The 20,192-nt window shown below is 47.7% G+C and overlaps 1 protein-coding gene across 4 annotated transcripts in view; it reads right to left on the bottom strand.

Moving 5' to 3' along the window:
* ALS2CL (ALS2 C-terminal like) overlaps nt 1-19,903 on the bottom strand; it is a 156,052-nt gene extending 136,149 nt beyond the window's left edge. For 3 of the 4 annotated variants that reach the window (XM_063924517.1, XM_063924522.1, XM_063924521.1), the window contains exons 1-2: nt 19,756-19,903; nt 17,648-17,778 (exon numbers count right to left, since the gene is read on the bottom strand). The gene's annotated coding sequence lies outside the window, so the exon portion shown is untranslated. The remainder of the gene's footprint in view (nt 1-17,647; nt 17,779-19,755) is intronic. The other variant, XM_063924519.1, reaches the window with a different exon arrangement.
* Nucleotides 19,904-20,192: the final 289 nt, after the last annotated feature.

The following is a 20,192-nucleotide window of genomic DNA, read 5'->3' as shown; positions in this document are numbered from 1 at the left end:
TGGAGTCTTCGTCAGGGGGTCACGGGGTCGCCTATTACCTCGATGACTTCCTGTGTGTGGGTCCGGCAAATTCACCACGGTGCAGCGACTTGCTGTTCAGCATCCGAGCTCTGTTTTTTCACTTCAGCGTTCCCGTGGCCGAGGATAAAACAGAGGGGCCGGTCTCCTGTTTGTCATTTTTGGGGATAGAAATCGACACGGTGGCGGGATCGTGTCGACTGCCTCAGGACAAGGTTGCGAAGCTCCGCGAGGCTATCTGCCGGTTCGGAAGGTCGCGCAAAGTCACTCTGCGGCAGGCGCAGTCCTTGCTGGGCATTTTGAACTTTGCTTGTCGGGTAATCCCGATGGGCAGGGTTTTCTGCCGGAAGCTGGAAAGGGCGACTGCGGGGTGTGCCAGACCACATAATTTCGTGCGCTTGTCCTCCGAGATTCAGAGGGATTTGGCTGTATGGGCCTCGTTCCTGGAGGACTTCAACGGGGTGTGTATATGGCAAGCCCCAACTGTCGACAGCGCCGGGCTGCAACTGTTTACCGACGCGGCGGGTTCCTCTGGGTTCGGTTGCTATCTGGAGGGATCTTAGTGCGCGGCCTCGTGGCCGGCGGAATGGCATCACGAGGGTTTCACTAAGGATCTTTTGCTGCTGGAGCTTTTCCCCATTATGGTGGCACTGGAGGTTTGGGGCGATCGGCTGGCGCATCGCAGCATCTTGTTTAGATGTGACAATCTGGGCGTGGTGCATGCGATAAATAACCAGAGGGCGAAGTCGCTGGTGGTCCTGAGGATGCTGGGGCAGTTGCTGTTGACATGCCTGCGTAGGAATGTGTGATTCCGCGCGCAGCATGTGCCTGGGCTGGAGAACGGAATTGCCGACGCATTGTCACGAGGGCAGTGGGAAAGGTTTTGTTTGTTGGCACCCGAAGCCGATGAGCACGGTTTTGAATGTCCCGGTTATGTCTGGCAGGTGATCGGGCCGGACTGGAGGGTCTAGCGATGCGGTCAGTCGCGCCGAACACGCTTAAGGCTTACGGGCAAGCTTGGAGCGAGTGGGAGGAGTTTGTTCGAGGGCGAAGTCAACAAGGTAAGAGCGGGCATCGGATGATGCTTTCTTTTATTTGGCAGCTGTATGTTACGGGTAGGTCCAGAGCGGTGGTATCCCGGTACTTGGCTGGTATTTCGTTCTTTAGCAAAATCAAGGGCGTCCCTGACGTGACTCAAAGCGGGATTCTGCTGAAGGCGATGAAGGGATGGGCGCGCGTGGCGCCGACGCCGCCTGATAGGAGGCGGCCAAATGATGCGGCCTTGCTTCCGGCTTTCATCAGGGCGGTTGGCGGTATCACGTCGTCCATGTTTGAGTCGCTACTGTTCAGTTTGGCGTTCTCAATGGCTTATCACGGTGCCTTTCGGGTTTCGGAGTTGGTGGCGCCTTCTAAGCGAGCAGATTCGCGCTTGCTTCTCGAGGACGTGGTGGTGGGTGAGAGGTCCTTTCTGTGCAGATTGCGTAGCTCTAAGACGGACCAAGTAGGTAGAGGTCGATGGGTCACCTTGGTTTCGGCGCTGGAGGAGAGCATTTGCCCAATGAGGTTGGCAGTTCAATATGCGGCAGTACGGCCCGATGGTCGGGGGTCATGGCTGCTGCATTATGACGGTCTGCCGGTGACGAAATATCAGTTTCGTTGGATGCTGGGTCGCTGTCTGGCGAGCTTGGGCCTTCCACCCGCTGCTTTCGGGACGCATTCCTTCCACATCGGGGCTGCGACGTCGGCTGCGTCGGCAGGGTTTTCCGTGGCTGAAATCCTGGCGGTGGGGCGATGGAAGTCGTCAAGTTACAGACGATATATTCGCCCCGTTGCATGAGATGTTGGCTTGCATGGGGTTTTGTTTAGTTGTAGTTGTGATAAGTCCTGTTGTACAGTTCAGTACGTTATTGTGTTGTGCGTTTGTTTGTCTCCCCGTTTTTTATCCTACTCAGGGATTAGCCACTCGCCGCTGCTGGCAGCGGGGGTCTGGAGCTCTTTTGCAATTTTTTGCCTGACTTGACAGACTGAATTCTAATCTACAATTCGGCTGATCAGTTCTAATCAAAGTCCCTCAGCAGGTTTTTACGCTTTCACCTCCAGCTGAGTTTCTTACATGTTTTTCCCATTTTATACCCCCCCATTTCATTTTTATTTTAATTTTGATCTTCCCATTTGTGTGTTTATGTTCTGCTTCAAATTGGCTGGAAGCGTGCGCAGATCGGCTAGGCCGTGACTTCTGCAATAAACGAAATCTCAATTTTTTCTTTTGGCAGATCCTTCAGGTTAATGCGTTTAATAACAATGCTATAGATAATTAGTAACCAATTTTACCCCCTTTCCTTCTCTTCAGGTTGGTTTGACGATGACTTGGCTATCTGGGTGGTTGGCCACTCTTATGTGTATTGGGCAGCCAGGTTTTTGGCCTCGGAGGGGGCACAGATGTTTCCTAGGGCTCATGGAGTTCGATGGCTTGGTTGGCGGGGGATGATGTGGAAAGATCTGAAGAGTAGACTAATCAGTCAGGACAGCGAGCATGGAGTCCCTAGGGTGCTGGTTGTCCATTTAGGTGGCAACGACCTGGGGAAGAGGACATCTTTGGAGCTGCGGTGGGCCATGATAAAGGATCTGGCCAGTGTGGCCGCAGCATGGACCAATTGTGTCTTGGTGTTCTCTTTGATGGTGCCAAGGTTGAGTTGGCGAGGTGTGGTGGATGGTCGCCTGATTGATGAAGCCAGGCAGAAGGTGAATGGGGCGGTGGCGAAGTGGGTGTTGTCCCACGGAGGCAAAGTGGTTCGCCACCCTAGGATTCGGTTCCGAGACAGTCACCTTTTTCGGCCTGATGGTGTGCATCTATCCAATGAGGGGATGATGCTTTTCCTGGAGGTTCTGTGTCTAGTGTTGCAGGAGTTAGGGTGAGGTTATGGTGGCGGTGCGAAGACTCTGGGGAGGAGTCTTTCGCTGTTGGCGGAAAAGAACGGCAGTTTGTAGTTTGTATTGTTAGCTGTAGTGATTTACAGTTTGGTGTGGTTTAGGTGCACTCACCTCCATCGACTTTTAGGGCCGCTCGACCACCCGTCCGGGGGCAGCGGCAGGCACCCATCAGGGTGGGTAGTCACTGTGGGGGTGGAGTTGGGCACCTATTACCGATTTTACAGTTTGTATTTAAACTAGGATAGTTTTGAATTTTAACATTTTTAAGGTTAGCGTCAATTCAATAGAGCCGTTCTTTTTTCTGCCACCATATGCCGGCTGAATCGGCATGTTAACAAAATTTTCAATTACAGGTTTGCTAATGGTTAGGGTACAATAAATAGCTAACAATTTTCTGCCAAATTCAAGTCTCCGTGTCTTTATTTCTTGGTATTAGAGGTAATGAATGCTTTACTTTGAATGAAGGGGTCCACCGAGTATCATTAGGAGGTTTATATAGAAAGAGAGTATGGATTGTACAGGACGGGGGTTTGCACTGGACAGTGGCCCTCATTCCGAGTTGTTCGCTCGCTAGCTGCTTTTAGCAGCATTGCACACGCTAGGCCGCCGCCCTCTGGGAGTGTATCTTAGCTTAGCAGAATTGCGAACGAAAGATTAGCAGAATTGCGAATAGAAAATTATTAGCAGTTTCTGAGTAGCTCGAGACTTACTCCTACACTGCGATCAGCTCAACCCGTTTCGTTCCTGGGTTGACGTCACACACACGCCCTGCGTTCGGCCAGCCACTCCCCCGTTTCTCCAGACACTCCCGCATTTTATCCTTGCACGCCTGCGTTTTTCCGCACACTCCCAGAAAACGTCCAGTTTCCGCCCAGAAACACCCACTTCCTGTCAATCACACTACGATCACTTCAACGATGAAAATTCTTCGTTCGGACGTGAGTAAATCTACTAAGTTTTGTGCTAAAATAATTAGCGCATGTGCGCTGCGTACCATGCGCATTTTCGCCTTAATCGCTCCGTTGCGAAAATCGGCAACGAGCGAACAACTCGGAATGACCCCCAGTGTACAGTGCAGGGAGTGGGGTAGTGCTGGATACAGGTGTGCAGGCAGTGGTGTAGTGCTGGTCAGACTAGTGCAGGGACTGTGTAGTACTGGAGTAGTGTAGGAGGGGGTTTAGTAATGGACACAGTAGTGCAGGGGGTAGTAGTGCTGGACATACTGTAGTAGTGCAGGGGGGGGTAGTGCTGGACAGAGTAGTGCAGGGGGGAGTAGTGCTGGATACTGTAGTAGTGTGGGGTGTGTGTAGTGCTGGACAGAATAGTGCAAGGGAGATGTAGTGCTGGATAGAGTATTGAAAGAGGGATGTAGTGCTTGGCAAAGTATTGAAGGGGATGGGGTGTAGTACCATACAGAGTAGTGCAAGGGGTGTAGTGCTGTACAGAGTAGTGCAGGGGCCAGGGTGTAGTGCTGTACAGAGTAGTGCAGGGGCTGTAGTGCTGGATAGAGTGGTGCAGGGGGTATAGTGCTGTACAGAGTAGTGCCCGTGCCGGGGTTGTAGTGTTAGACAAATTAGCACAGGGGTATGTAGTGCTGGATAGAGTAGTGAAGGGGGGTGTATTGCTGGATAGAGTAGGGAAAGGGGTTGTAATGCAGGGGGATGTAGTGCAGGAGGTAGGTGCAGTGTTGGACAGAGTAGTGCAGAGGGGGGTGTAATGGACAGAGTAGTGCAGGGGGAAGTAGTGCTACAGAGTAGTGCTGGATAGAGTAGTGCAGAGGGATGTAGTGCTGGATAGAGTACTGCAGGGGGAAGTAGTGCAGTACAGAGTAGTGCTGGATAGAGTAGTGCAGAAGGATGTAGTGCTGGATAGAGTAGTGCAGTGGGGTGTAGTGCTGGATAGAGTACTGCAGGGGGAAGTAGTGCTGTACAGAGTAGTGCTGGATAGAGTAGTGCAGAGGGATGTAGTGCTGGATAGAGTAGTGCAGTGGGGTGTAGTGCTGGATAGAGTAGTGCAGTGGGGTGTAGTGCTGGATAGAGTAGTGCAGTGGGGTGTAGTGCTAGATAGAGTAGTACAGTGGGGTGTAGTGCTGGACAGAAGACAATGCCACCAATACCAACAATTAGACCTAACAACTAGCAGATTTCAGGGAACCATGGAAGGGGTCATATTGGATCGCAGACCTTTTAGTAAAGACAGGTATAGCAAAGATACATTTTAGTGAAGTTAAAGTGATCAAAATCTAAATTGCATTGTAATCTATTAAATATTTCTCTCGGGGAACAAAAAATACACCATCTGCGAACGTGCAGCCCTTGGCCACTAATGATAAATTGCCCCACCAAGGGCGGCCTGAGAAGATTGGAGAAAATGGGGTTCAAAAAACATTAAAAAGAAATGTACAGAAATAAGACAAAAAAAAAAAAAAAAAACAGTCCACCCAATAAAAAAAATATACCCAGGCAACGCAGGGGGCAACTGCTAGTTATGAATAATCCCTTATAATTACCCCATTATGATTTAGGCAGATGTTTATAATAGTGCTGTGATTATGCAACTGTGTATGACGGATATACTGTACAGTAGGTATTAACTGATGTCATTTTGGGGCTCCCTGCTCACCAAGGACTGATTATAAATCACAGCTTTGCTTTTATATGTTTATTTTGTATATTAGTAATGTATTATTTGCATATAACAGGAGAGTGCCGGAGATACAGTACCCGTGTCGTTGTCCGATATCAGAATGTGCTGTAGATAATCACATCTTTCAGATTAACCAATTACGCACAGACTACACCGTGCCAGTAATTGCAGCTGGGAAATAAGTGGCAGAAGAACTGCAAAATAATGACAGTGTGCAAAGGCTCTGATTGGTCGGTATGTATGATGAAGTATAACATGCAACATAAACATCTCTTTCATCAGAGATATGTCATGCAGCAAATAGGCCCCTTCTATTGGCTCAGTTAGGATATACTGTAATGGTTTTGCTGTCGCTGCACAATGTGATTTATTGTCACAGACACACCACTGTCACGTCACACACATTCCTTCTGCAGTTACATTGCTGAGTTGCAGGTTTCCTAAACTTCTTTCTACATAAGTCACTAATTCTGAGTCTTCTGGCACTTTTACTGGAAAGTATAATTAACCATTGTGGCTCATTTCCAAAGTTGCAACAGTGTCTGTTTTACACAAATGTGTCAGTAATGTGGGCGTAACCAAATTCTGTACGGTGTGTTAAGGCCCGTATTCACGGGCAGATCTCGGGAGAGATGTGTGCTGAGCGTGCGGGGGGAGACGGGGGGGGGGGGGGGCAATCTAGCACCAGCGATAGCGATGCGCGGGGCTGCGCATCGGTATTGCTGTAGGGGTACACACGGAGAGATCACTGCTTAAAATCTAAGCAATCTAGTCAGATTGCTTAGATTTTAAGCAGCGATCGCCCCGTGAGTACCCCCCTTTAGCCTCTAATAATATAGTGGCACTGATGCCACATACACATGTATCCCTGTCAGTGTACATTATTGCGCATAGGGCCTAATTCAAGGTTGATTGCAAAAGCAAAATCTTCCTCTAATGGGCAAAACCATGTTCACTGCAGGTGGGGCAGATGTAACGGGATGCGGTCAAGATCCCGCCGGACGGAATCCCGGCGGTCAAAATACCGACACCGGAATCCCAACATATTCTCCCTCCGTGGGTGTCCACGACACCCGTAGAGGGAAAATAAAATAGTGTGCCGAGCATAGCGAGGCACCGTGTCCGCAGCTTGGTGAGCGCAGCGAGCCCGCAAGGGGCTGCGTTCCGCTCGCCACCCCTGTCGGGATTGTGCTGGTCGGGATTCTGGTGTCAGTATTTCGACCGCCGGGATCCCGTCCAGCGGGATTTCGTACTGATCCCGATGTAACATGTGCAGAGAGAGTTAGATTTGGTTGGGTTATATTGTTTCTGTGCAGGGTAAATACTGGCTACTTTATTGTTACACTGCAATTTAGATTTCAGTCTGAACACACCCCACCCAAATCTAACTCTCTCTGCACATCAGAGGCAGAACTCTGGGAGGCAACGCAGTCATCTGCCGCCGGGCTCCTGCTCTGAAGGGGGGCACCTGTCCTCCTATTCTGTGACACCACTGAATTAAGTTAATTGATAGCTGCCGCTATCTTTTCACTATATGAAGTGACTTCTCTGACAATTACACGTAACTTTATATAGTTACAATTCTCATGCTTCCTGTACAGGAGCAAACAGCTCCATCAGTAAAGTGTCTGCTGTTAGTGTAACAGGTCACGGGTTCTAATCCTGGGTATGACTGCTAAGAAATGTGCGATTTAAAATAAAAGTCAATGAAATGTATATTTACAGTATAAACATGTTTCTTTTCATGCACACATACATACATATATCTATCAAAATATGGGGGGGGGGGGCAAATGGGATGAACTTACGCCACTGCTGCACATGTTATATCTGCCCCACCTGCAGCGCACATGGTTTTGCCCATTAGAGGAATATTTACCCTTTGCAATCAACCTTGAATTAGGCCTATCATACACAGCAGTCAGCCCTGTAATCACATTACGCTGGGCTCAGCTGCTCTTTCCAGTACTGTTGTATAGGAGGACGGCTACAGATTCTGTCACAGTCATAGGAAAAAGGAAACTCTGTGTCAGCATCACAACCGTCAGCAGGGTTGGGAAATGTTCTCGTCAGTGCAGCTTTTTCAGGGAACATCCCTGTTGCAATACCTGTGACATGTCTTACTGCAGATACAGCAGTATACAGGGTGTCTGTCGTTAAAATTCAAATATTCCAAGCAGTCTACAGCAAAAACTACTTATCAGAATGTCGGTCAGTATGGTGAGGCCATGGGAAGGAAATTCCTCCCCATCTCACTCATCAGCACAAACAATTGAATAGCTCCCATCATTTTAAATGGGAGCAGCAGACGCTTTAAAACAATTGAATTCCCCCCCAAAGGGCCTGATTCACGGTTGCAACTGTTGGTGGCTGCCCATCTGCGACTTTATCAAATGCCACTACGCTTACTACATTTTCAATGCACTTCTCCGCACGGGCGTCTGAAATCGCAACTGCGACTCTGTACGGATGCAACTGGAATGCATGCACAGTAGCAAGAACCAGCTCCGCTGTGTCAGACATAAGTGTACTCTCTTGCTGAACTACAGTATGACTATCACGGGGGCAGACAGTTCATTCATAAAGGCCGGGAACGCTTTGCTACATTCCACTGGCAAAAACAAAGCAAAGTTTGCATCCAACTGTGTAAAGAGGCAGATATTCCACAGAACGCGTTTGATACATTTAAGTCATCTCTAAGTTACTATGAATCCCATTTATCAATAAATATCTGTGGCTCATTCCCCGAAAACTGCAGGGGGGTGGGGGATGGGGGGTGGGGGTAACCACAAATATTTAGTATCCCCTGAATGTGTGTAGTTGCTCTAGCACCACACTGATCATATCGCAGGTGCGGTCTCCCCTGTCCTTGCGAATGCTGCGGAATACGTGTCACCGGTAAAACTGCGTCCTGGGCACTAACACTGTACCCAGATCACACCCCTATATCTGTTACAGGAAAATGATACAACTACAGTATACCCCGACCAGACACACACCCACAACACTCCTGTAATACCCCATAAGATGGACCATCTCTGTGCGAGCACTTAGCCAACTCCCCGTCACCACCCAATACATTTTCAAAACATTTCTGAGACCCTGCGTCTCCCATGCGCGTCAATCGCAACTCCGACTCTGTGCGCACAGAATCTGCACGCACGCACAGTGGATAGAGTTGAATTGACAAAATTCAGCCAGTGAAAAGGTCAAGATTCCAGTCTGTAGACCCATCAGATGACTCTACCGATGAACATGTCCGTACAAAACCAGTAATGTCCAGAAAACATGGCCTGGGGCTGGGAAATACCTCTAACACTTGAAATGAGCCATCGTGTTATTACAGTCGTGCCCTTTACACACACATTCTCTACGCTCGCTTGCACTTTCCCTGTAACATGTAGGTGTATCGATGTTTCATATCAGTGCGTGACTCTTGATTGAGAGCTGGCAGAGTGTAACAGGGGTCGTGATTCCATCCCACCTCTTCCCATGCCTGCTGATAAATATGAACACCTGACTGCAGACTTATGGAGCCTGATAGTTGCACGAAATAGCGCAAGCAGCAGCGTCTATTAGCGGTCGCCCATCTGCAAGTTTATGCATATGGGCCCTCATTCCAAGTTGTTCGCTCGGTAATTTTCTTCACATCGCAGCGATTTTCCGCTAATTGCGCATGCGCAATGTTCGCACTACGACTGCGCCAAGTAAATTTGCTAAGAAGTTTGGTATTTTACTCACGGCATTACAAGGATTTTTTCTTCGTTCTGGTGATCGTTGTGTGATTGACAGGAATTGGGGTTTCTGGGCGGAAACTGGCCGTTTTATGGGAGTGTGTGAAAAAACGCAGCCGTTTCTGGGAAAAACGCGGGAGTGTCTGGAGAAACGGGGGAGTGTCTGGGCGAACGCTGGGTGTGTTTGTGACGTCAAACCAGGAACGAAACTGACTGAACTGATCGCACTGGAAGAGTAAGTGTCGAGCTACTCAGAAACTGCTTAGAAATTTCTATTCGCAATTTTGAGAATCTTTCGTTCGCAATTTTGCTAAGCTAAGATTCACTCCAAGTAGGCGGCGGCTTAGCGTGTGCAATGCTGCTAAAAGCAGCTTGCGAGCGAACAACTCGGAATGAGGGCCATGGTCTACAAACTCCTTCCCTGGTGTACCTCCGTGCGGCTGAGTGTGCAAGGACTGAGGCCCTCATTCCGAGTTGATCGCTCGCTAGCTACTTTTAGCAGCCGTGCAAACACATTGTCGCAACCCACGGGGGAGTGTATTTTCGCTTTGCAAGTGTGCAAACGTCTTTGCAGCGGAGCTCTGCAAAAACATTTTGTGCATTTTCAGAGTAGCTCTGGACTTACTCAGCCCTTGCGATCACTTCAGTGTTTTTGTTCCCGGAATTGACGTCAGACACCCGCCCTGCAAACGGCTTGGACACGCCTGTGTTTTTCCAAACACTCCCAGAAAACGGTCAGTTGACACCCAGAAACGCTCTCTTCCTGTCAATTTCCTTGCGACCGGCCGTGCGAACGGAATAGTCGTAGAAGCCATTGCTGGGTAATGAACCGCTGTGTACTCGTACGACGCAACTGCACATTGCGGTGCATGCACAGATTAGCCCCGTTCTGCTATGATCGCTGCGATGCGATAATATGGCAGCAAGCGGTCAACTTGGAATGACCCCCTAAGTATCTGCATCTCCCTAGTCTGCCCTGAGGGCCTAATTCTAGGTTGATTGCAAAACAATATTTTCTTTTAATGGGCAAAACCATGTGCACTGCAGGAGGGGGGGGGGGGGGGGGGACCAGATGTAACATGTGCAGAGAGAGTTAGATTTGGGTGGGTTATATTGTTTCTGTGCAGAGTAAATACTGGCTGCTTTATTGTTACACTGCAATTTAGATTTCAGTTTGAACACACCCCACCCAAATCTAACTCTCTCTGCACATGTTACATCTGCCCCACCTGCACTGCACATGGTTTTGCCCATTAGAGGAAAATGTTGTTTTGTAATTAACCTTGAATTAGGCCCTGAGTGCGCTTTTCAGGACCCCAGACTATGCTGTAACTTGGCGTCTGCGCACCAGAGATGAATTTTAGCTTTTTGTATTAGCCAACTGGAACGGCATAACCTCCCGTCTGTGATAAGGGGCCTTTACAAGTCTGCTCACAGTGAGGATTTCATTGCAGAGTGACTGACAGTAAGTGATCATTTATGGGAGGTAATGGGGCGTGTATACGCTGTCAGCTCTGATCATGTACGCAGAGAAACATGGCGTCTGCCTCGCTACTGACGCATCAGTCTGCTTAGCTATAGACCTACTCGAGCAGTTGATGTTCCATGTTTTTGCGTTTAGGCTGCGAATGTGTACGCAATTTCGACTGAGTCGCGACAGCTCCGGTGGGTGTTTTATTTAATTTCTGGGTGGCAGCTTCACTTGCTAACATTAGCAGTTCCGTAGCCCAGAAAATCGCGATTGCAGCTGCATTAGCGTACAACGCTGGATCAGGCCCAGAGTGCAGATACTCGGTTACCTGGGAACCTGCCTTGGTCACTGGCGTTTCTATTCTGATCATTATTAGCTGCTGCGTCCGGATAAGCCGGTACCTGACAGCACATGGAAGCCGCTTATGAAGAGAGGGATGCTGCCACCACCTTGCAAGAGAAACACTAACGCACGTCGTCAGATCTAATATCTGGTGTTGTCTGCATGACCATCATGGATGTGCCTCCTCTCTGCCCACTTCCTGGCCACAGCCAACCGCCCTACAACCTGGAGATACGTATCAGGCTGAGAACCACAACTTCAGGACTTGATGCCTTTGTTCAACCCTCTAGTCTAGCTGTTCCGGTCTCTGCTGTTTCCTGGACTTTGCTCTTCTGGCTTTGCCTGATTTCCAACCATGTCTGCTTACCCTGGCTTCATTACTGACCTTGGCTTAGGATCATTCTCTGGTTACCAGTTAAAGATGTTTACCTGCCTGTGCACTGAACCACTGGCTTGGCTTTGACCCCAACTCCAGTTAACCCTTAGCTGGGACCTGTCACCTGAAATGACATCACTGTAGCCTTCCAGCTGTAGCTCAGGTGACATCCTCACACCTGTGCTAGTAAGGTGTCCGTGGGGGGACTTTTCCATGTCTGCTTCCAGGTGTACACCTCTAGCCACAGTGCCACCACACCAACAAACCAGGGCAAGAGCATCACGGAAAGGCTCTTCTACCTTTTCTCAGCACCTTGCCCCAAACACTCCCACGGGAGAGTTGTGCAGGAGAAAGTTTACTCTACTCTTCCATGTCTACACCCCCTTCTGGACTGGACCCCACCACTTTTCTTCTGTGACCCCACCACTTTCCTGCTCAGTGAGCAGCACCCTCCTCTACACATTGCCAATGGACCTCGTTCTTGTCAGTTGCCCATTTAGACCCAGGACCTGCGCTTCCATCTTAGGAGCCGGCTCTGTCGCTGATGCCGGATGAGCATCCCCAATATTTGTGCTGACAGCTGTTGTCTTCACTCTCCTCCCCCGAATGGATGATACAATGGAGGAAGAATAAGGAGGGTGTGAGTAGCTGTGCGCCCATGAATGTTTGATGAATGACAGGGGATTCATTCCCAAGGGACTGTGCTGATTTACTAGAGGTGTGTTCTCCATTACAGGGAATGTATATGGAATATCTATAATATGTGCAGTGTGCGTGGGGCACATAGGCCCCTGGATCAAGGGGAGCCCACACCAGAACCCTGCACCCATACATTATTCTCATCTCTCTGGCATTGGTGACGCAAAATCTTTGGGAAAATGGAAAGGCCGACAATTTCATGAAGACCTCACATACGTAGTAGAGAGCTGCTCACGTGCCGCATACTCTGTACCAGTGCCTGGGTCTGCTCGTAACTGCGCTGGTGAAAGCAGTGCCATAAATAGACATTTTAGTGCTGTGTGCAAGAAACAGCATCGGCGTCCCCCCCCCCAAACACACATAGGAAACAGGGTCAGTGAGCGCCTAAGGCGCGTGCCAAAAATATAGGGGTGTGGTTTCATGGGGAAGGGGACGTGGCCACAAAATAATACCAATTGATATTGGTCACAGAAGTCTCCATTATTTAAATTATGCCGCACAGTAGCGCCACATACACACATTACGCCAGGTAGAGCCCCTTTTATACATTATGCCAGGTAGAGCCACTTTTACACAGTACGGCAGGCAGAGCTCCCTTTTACACATTATGGCAGGTAGAGTCCCATTTTGCACATTACGGCAGGTAGAGCTCCCTTTTACACATTAGGGCAGGTACAGTCTCCCTTTTACACATTACGCCAGGTAGAGACCCTGTCACACATTACGCTAGGTAGAGTACCCTTTTACACAGTATGGCAGGCAGAGCTCAATTTTCCACAGTACGGCAGGCAGAGTCCCCTTTTCCACAGTACGGCAGGCAGAGTCCCCTTTTCCACAGTACGGCAGGCAGAGTCCCCTTTTTACACATTACGGCATGTAGAGTCCCATTTTGCACATTACGGCAGGTAGAGTCCCCTTTTACACATTAGGGCAGGTACAGTCTCCCTTTTACATATTACGCCAGGTAGAGACCCTGTCACACATTACGCTAGGTAGAGTACCCTTTTACACAGTATGGCAGGCAGAGCTTAATTTTACACATTACGGCATGTAGAGTCCCATTTTGCACATTACGGCAGGTAGAGTCCCCTTTTACACATTAGGGCAGGTACAGTCTCCCTTTTACATATTACGCCAGGTAGAGACCCTGTCACACATTACGCTAGGTAGAGTACCCTTTTACACATTAGGCTGGCAGAGTCCCCCTTTTTACACATTAGGCTGGCATAGTCCCCCTTTTTACACATTAGGCTGGCAGAGTCCCACTTTTTACACATTAGGCAGGTAGAGTACCCCTTTTTACACATTACGGCAGACAGAGCTCCCTTTTACACATTACGGCGGCGGAGTCCACTTTTCACACATAACAGCAGGTACAGTTCCCCTTGTAACACATTACGATGGCAGAATCTCCTTTTTACACATTACAGGGGCAGAGTCTCCCTTTTTACATATTACAGCAGCAGAGTCCCCCTTTTTACACATTACGGCTGCAGAGTCCCCCTTGTTACATATTAGGCAGGGGGAGAGAGAGAGTAAGTAAGTATTATACTTACCTGTGACCAGCCGGCAGGTTTTGCCTATCCTTCTTCCCACCCTACGCTGCGCTCTTCACAGCGCAGGGCATTGTGGGTGGGCTGGGGGCGGGCTGGGAGAGACGTCATCTCTCCCAGCACATGGGGGGAGCAGAATGGGAGCAGCAGCGCTGGCCAGCTATATATGTGGGAAGAGGTAGTCGGGCAGGGCAGCTGAGCGGTGACGGTGGGGGTACGCGAACCCCACAATGTGGCGGTGGAGCGGCCAGGCAGGTGTTGCAGGTGGTCCTGTGCCCACAGTGCACCACTGGCACACACCTAGTTACGGCCCTGGGTGAGAGACTGCACACGAGCCCCTTCCTCTATTATGCTGCCCCTGGGCAAGTGTACTTCATTTCAAAGAGAGTGTGCTGCATCACAGTCAGAGGGTGGCTGTGCCCAAGGATGTGTGCCGCATTATAGGCAATTTGTGCTGCATTATAGGGAATCTGTGCTGCATTATAGGGTATATGAGCCCAAGGATGTGTGCTGAATGGCAGGGGACGTGTGACGAACTGCAAGAAACCTGGTAGATGGGAGAGAGGTAGGGGATACCAAATATTAGGAAACAGCGAGGTGTAACATATTTTTCAATGCCCACTCGCACGTCTGTGGTTAACCATGTTTACTGGATAAAGAGCAGACTTATTGGCCATCTTTGTAGGATTCTTCTACGACCATGGCAGATTATCTTTTTACTGCAACAACTGGGCGAAACTGAAAAAATAAAAGATATATATACATAATATGTTGTGTTTTGGTTTTGGATTCGGTTCCGCGGCCGTGTTTTGGATTCAGACGCATTTTGGCAAAACCTCCCTGACATATTTTTGTCGGATTCGGGTGTGTTTTGGATTCGGGTGTTTTTTTTACAAAAAAACCCTCAAAAACAGCTTAAATCATAGAATTTGGGGGTCATTTTGATCCCATAGTATTATTGACCTCAATAACCATAATTTCCACTCATTTCCAGTCTATTCTGAACACCTCACACCTCACAATATTATTTTTAGTCCTAAAATTTGCACCGAGGTCGCTGGATGGCTAAGTGACCCAAGTGGCCGACACAAACACCTGGCCCATCTAGGAGTGGCACTGCAGTGTCAGACAGGATGGCAGATTTCAAAAATAGTCCCCAAACAGCGCATGATGCAAAGAAAAAAAAGAGGTGCAATGAGGTAGCTGTGTGACTAAGCTAAGTGACCCAAGTGGCCAACACAAACACCTGGCCCATCTAGGAGTGTCACTGCAGTGTCAGACAGGATGGCAGATTTCAAAAATAGTCCCCAAACAGCGCATGATGCAAAGAAAAAAAAGAGGTGCAATGAGGTAGCTGTGTGACTAAGCTAAGCGACCCAAGTGGCCGACACAAACCCCTGGCCAATCTAGCAGTGGCACTGCAGTTTTCTAGCGCGAGGATGAGTGCTTCCATCCTCATGTGAATCTGAACCACTAGCCATGAACATAGGCCAGGGCCTCAGCCGTTTCTTGCCACTCCGTGTGGTAAATGGCATATTGGCAAGTTTACGCTTCTCATCAGACGCTTTTAATTTAGATATTTGGGTAATTTTACTGAACTTTTGTAGTATACTTGACGACACAGAGGTAGAGCAATGGACTACTATACCGTACTGCTATATATATACTGGTGGTCACAGCAACATTCTGCACTGTCCTCCTACTATATACTGCGCACAACTAAAATGCAGCACAGGTATGGATGCATAGTATACTTGATGACACAGAGGTAGAGCAGTGGACTACTGTACCGTACTGCTATATATATACTGGTGGTCACAGCAACATTCTGCACTGTCCCCTCCTTCTATATACTGCGCACAACTAAAATGCAGCACAGGTATGGATGCATAGTATACTTGACGACACAGAGGTAGAGCAGTGGACTACTGTACCGTACTCCTATATATATATATATACTGGTGGTCAGCAAAATTCTGCACTGTCCTCCTACTATATACTGCACACAACTAAAATGCAGCACAGGTATGGATGCATAGTATACTTGACGACACAGAGGTAGAACAGTGGACTACTGTGCTGTACTACTATATATATACTGGTGGTCACAGCAACATTTGCACTGTCCGCTCCTACTATATACTGCGCACAACTAAAATGCAGGACAGGTATGGATGCAGAGTATACTTGACGACACAGAGGTAGAGCAGTGGACTACTGTACCGTACTGCTATATATATATATATATATATATATATATATATATATATATATATATATATATATATACATACACTGGTGGTCACAGCAACATTCTGCACTGTCCCCTCCTACTATATCCTGCGCACAAGTAAAATGCAGCACAGGTATGGATGCATAGTATACTTGACGACACAGAGGTAGAGCAGTGGACTACTGTACCGTACTGCTATATATATACTGGTGGTCACAGCAACATTCTGCACTGTCCCCTCTTACTATATACTGCGCACAACTAAAATGCTGCACAGGTATGGATGCATAGTATACTTGACGACACAGAGGTAGAGCAGTGGACTACTTTACCGTACTGCTATATATATATATATATATATATATATATACTGGTGGTGAGCAAATTTCTGCTCTGTCCTCCTACTATATACTACAATGCAGCACAGATATGGAGCGTTTTTCAGGCAGAGAACGTAGATATTTGCAGCACACTGAGCACAGATATTTGCAGCACACTGAGCACAGATATTTGCAGCACACTGAACACAGAAACTGAGAGAACGCAGCCACGTCCTCTCGCTACCATCTCCAAAGCACGAGTGAAAATGGCGGCGACGCGCAGCTCCTTATATAGAATATGAATCTCGCGAGAATCCGACAGCGGGATGATGACGTTCGGGCGACCTCGGGTTAACCGAGCAAGGCGGGAAGATTCGAGTCTGCCTCGGAACAGTGTAAAATGGGTGAAGTTCGGGGGGGGGGGGGGGTTCGGATCCCGAGGAACCGAACCCGCTCATCACTAATATATGTATACACAAAATTAATATGTGCTGAGATATGTAACTACTTTGGGCCTCCTTCCTTTACAGTAAGACATGAGCAGCACACGATGGTTTCAGCAGCGGCACCCACATAGGTGTTCCCTTCACCATTTTCCTGAAACACGTTATCAGTCATAGGCATGTACTGGGAGGTATCCGTTCACATGGTCCACCATGTTATGGTCGACAGTCATTAGGTCGACCACTATTGGTCGACATTGACATGGTCGACATGTACACATGGTCGACACATGAAAGTGGTCGATACATGAAAGGTCGACACATGAAAAGATCGACATGAGTTTTTTTACTTTTTTTCTTTTGGGGAACTTTTCCATACTTTACAATCCACGTGGACTACGATTGGAACGGTAATCTGTGCCGAGCGAAGCGGAGGCACCATGCCCGAAGCATGGCGAGTAAAACAAGCCATGCGAGGGGACGCGGTGCACTAATTGGGGTTCCCAGTCACTTTCCGCAAATAACGACACCAAAAAAAGTTTAAAAACTCATGTCGACCTTTTCATGTGTCGACCTTTCACGCGTCGACCATTTTCATGTGTCGACCATGTGTCCATGTCGACAATGTCAATGTCGACCAATAGTGGTCGACCTAATGACTGTCGACCATAACATGGTCCACCATTCATACCGGAACCGTACTGGGAGGCTATGGTGGAATGTGCAGAAAATTAAGCAAAGACTACTGACTAACTAGACCTAGTTAAACCCAGCTGAGTAAGAACAACACACAAGCAATTCACAGCCACAAAGTAACATTGTATAATACATCTAAAGGGAATGAATAAGAAAATAAATCTCAGTATTGTACAGACACTTACCACAAATAAATGTGCAGATAAAACGTCCTAATCTACCTCCTCATGAGCATCTATCAATCAGTTGCCGGGAAAGTGAAGAAACTCCGCTGATTGTACGCTGAAGACGTCTCCTGAGAAGCAGCGACCAGCATCTGAAATTATTTACAGGAGATTAGAGACCTGGGGTATTCAATTAGCCACCAAAATGCAGCGGCCGCGACAACCTCACAATTTTTTTATATTTTTCACTGATGTTTTTACCCCCCCCCATCCAATTACGTCACGTGAAAAATATATATTTTTGAACGAAAATACATAGTGTCTGCAAAAAGCAGCGGATCTACAGTATGTATTTTCTGCTGTTCTTTTCGTACAAAAAATAGTCACTTAGTGTGCGATCGCATGTGCACGCTGTGCGAAAAATGTCCCTCAGTCAGCGGACAGCTGCAAATCGCAACTCACTCACCATTGAATGGTTTTCCACTGTGTGCAGCCCAATGGGCTGATCAGGGCAGGAGCCGACGTCAGACACCCTCCCTGAAAACACTTGGGAACGCCTGCGTTTTTCCTGACACTCCCAGAAATTGGTCAGTTACCGCCCCCAAACGTCCACTTCCTGTCAATCAGCATGTGAATGGCTGTGCGATCGGAATTTTCGCACCAGCTTGTCGCTGTTTGGCGATGCCTATTGTTGTTTGGCGAGGCGCGTGCACATTGCGGTGCATACATAGAGTCAATCGTTAATCACCCACCGTGCGAAAATGCACAGCAACGATCAGGTCTGAATCAGGCCCTATATTATTATCCTTAAACGCAGATTCTTATCTGAATACCTAGGTGTAGGATCCTGCTTTTTGGGGTTTTTGAAAGAGTAATGGTAAAGCCAGAGCTGCAAAGTATTTTCTGTGCTGTGTATAAAACAAATGTGCACATTTGCTTATACTGTAGTTCACTGAAGAAACAAACAAAAACTTTTTGCACATTTTATTTGACTTGCAAAAAGGTATTTTTTTCTGAAAATTAAAAGAAAGCCTGCAGAAAAGAAACAAAACAAAAACATGGCTGACAGACACTGGTGTTGGAAGGCGACTATTGCAAGCGTGGAAAAATGATCGTAACTCAGGGGAATGAAAATACCCTCAGCAGTGAAAAGGCTAAGGGTTAAGCTGCAGATTTCCTAGAGTCTTGGTGCTACAAAACGGACTCGGATATATATAATTTATAATGAATCCATTGCTTCTCCTTAGTATGTTTATATATATAAATTCCAAACCAATGTTGGCACTCCAGGGACTCACTCCAAAATCAACAGGACACCGTGTTTGTTGATATAGAGTTAAATGGTTAATTGATACGTGTTGTCTCTTAACTGTGTGTTATTGTAGATAACTCATCTGTCTAAATAACAGCACATGCCAGAGTAAATATTATACACCAAACTTAAAGGTCCTGTCTAGTCTCAAGATGCAGGACTTGTTTACATGTCTCTATAAAAAAAAATCTGCATGTGCACAAGCCTATCACTGAGTTATTGTAGAGTCACAGTGCTGTATGGCTGTACAGTACTTAGCCCAAGAGAGACACCTTATCGTATTGACTGCTATTTGTCTTCTATCACCTGTATCCTGTTATATTCAATAAAACCTTTTCTGGTTTGGAATCAACAGGTAGACTAACCTTCTTGCTCAAATCCGCTAAGCAAGCACCTACCAACCTGCAGACATCTGACAATAATGTTACATTTGGAGTGAGTCCCTGGGGTGCCGCCATCACTTTGGAGCTTACATGTGTTATTGTGGAGGGCACCCTGTCTTATTTATCAGATGACCAGATGCTTCGCCCTCGGACAGAGCAGTGGATCAGAGAAGCTGGCACTGCAGATTTAGCATAGTACTGCACAGCTGCTGCACTGCGTCTTTCTGTGCTATAGCATTCTCCTCTACCTCTGCCCCCCTGTCATTAAATTCAGAACATATGTACGTGTATGCAAATCCACACAGATACATACATAACACACACTCAAGCAAAGTTACAAGTTGACACAAGATCTATAGTAGTATCCTATTACTGCATACACTGAGTAGCACCAGAAACGGAGCCCTGTACAGACGAACACACACAGGACTCACCCTCCGCCTGCTCACCTGGCAGCCTGCATGAGGTGACACGATCGTCCAGTGCTCCCAGTTATGGTAACTTGGTCAGTAAGTGCCTGAAGGAGGAAGTGCCTGGCTGTGGCTGCCTCTCCCAGCCTGCACTGCAATGCATTCCTGGTGGACATGTTAATCAGTGGCAGGCAGCCAGGTGACTGGCAGTCTCTCTCTAAGTCGGTTAAAATTAAACCTGACACATGTCCGCTGCAGCTTGCTGCTATAGGTCAGCGGGCTAGTAACAGGCCCATTGTAATAATAGCAGCCTGCTGATTACTAGTCAGACTCCTCTGCAGTAACAGAGACCGGGATTACTTGTGGAATGTCCCAGAAAATGACATGAAATATAAGAGGGTGAAAAAATAAAATAAAATGAGTGATAAAACTCATTGTGAAAGATAAAACTTGTTGCGTAT

This window comes from Pseudophryne corroboree, chromosome 5 (assembly GCF_028390025.1).
Source record: "Pseudophryne corroboree isolate aPseCor3 chromosome 5, aPseCor3.hap2, whole genome shotgun sequence".
Lineage (NCBI taxonomy): Eukaryota > Metazoa > Chordata > Amphibia > Anura > Myobatrachidae > Pseudophryne > Pseudophryne corroboree.
Note: the sequence above shows the minus strand (reverse complement) of the source record. Positions and strands in the feature narration are given on the sequence as shown.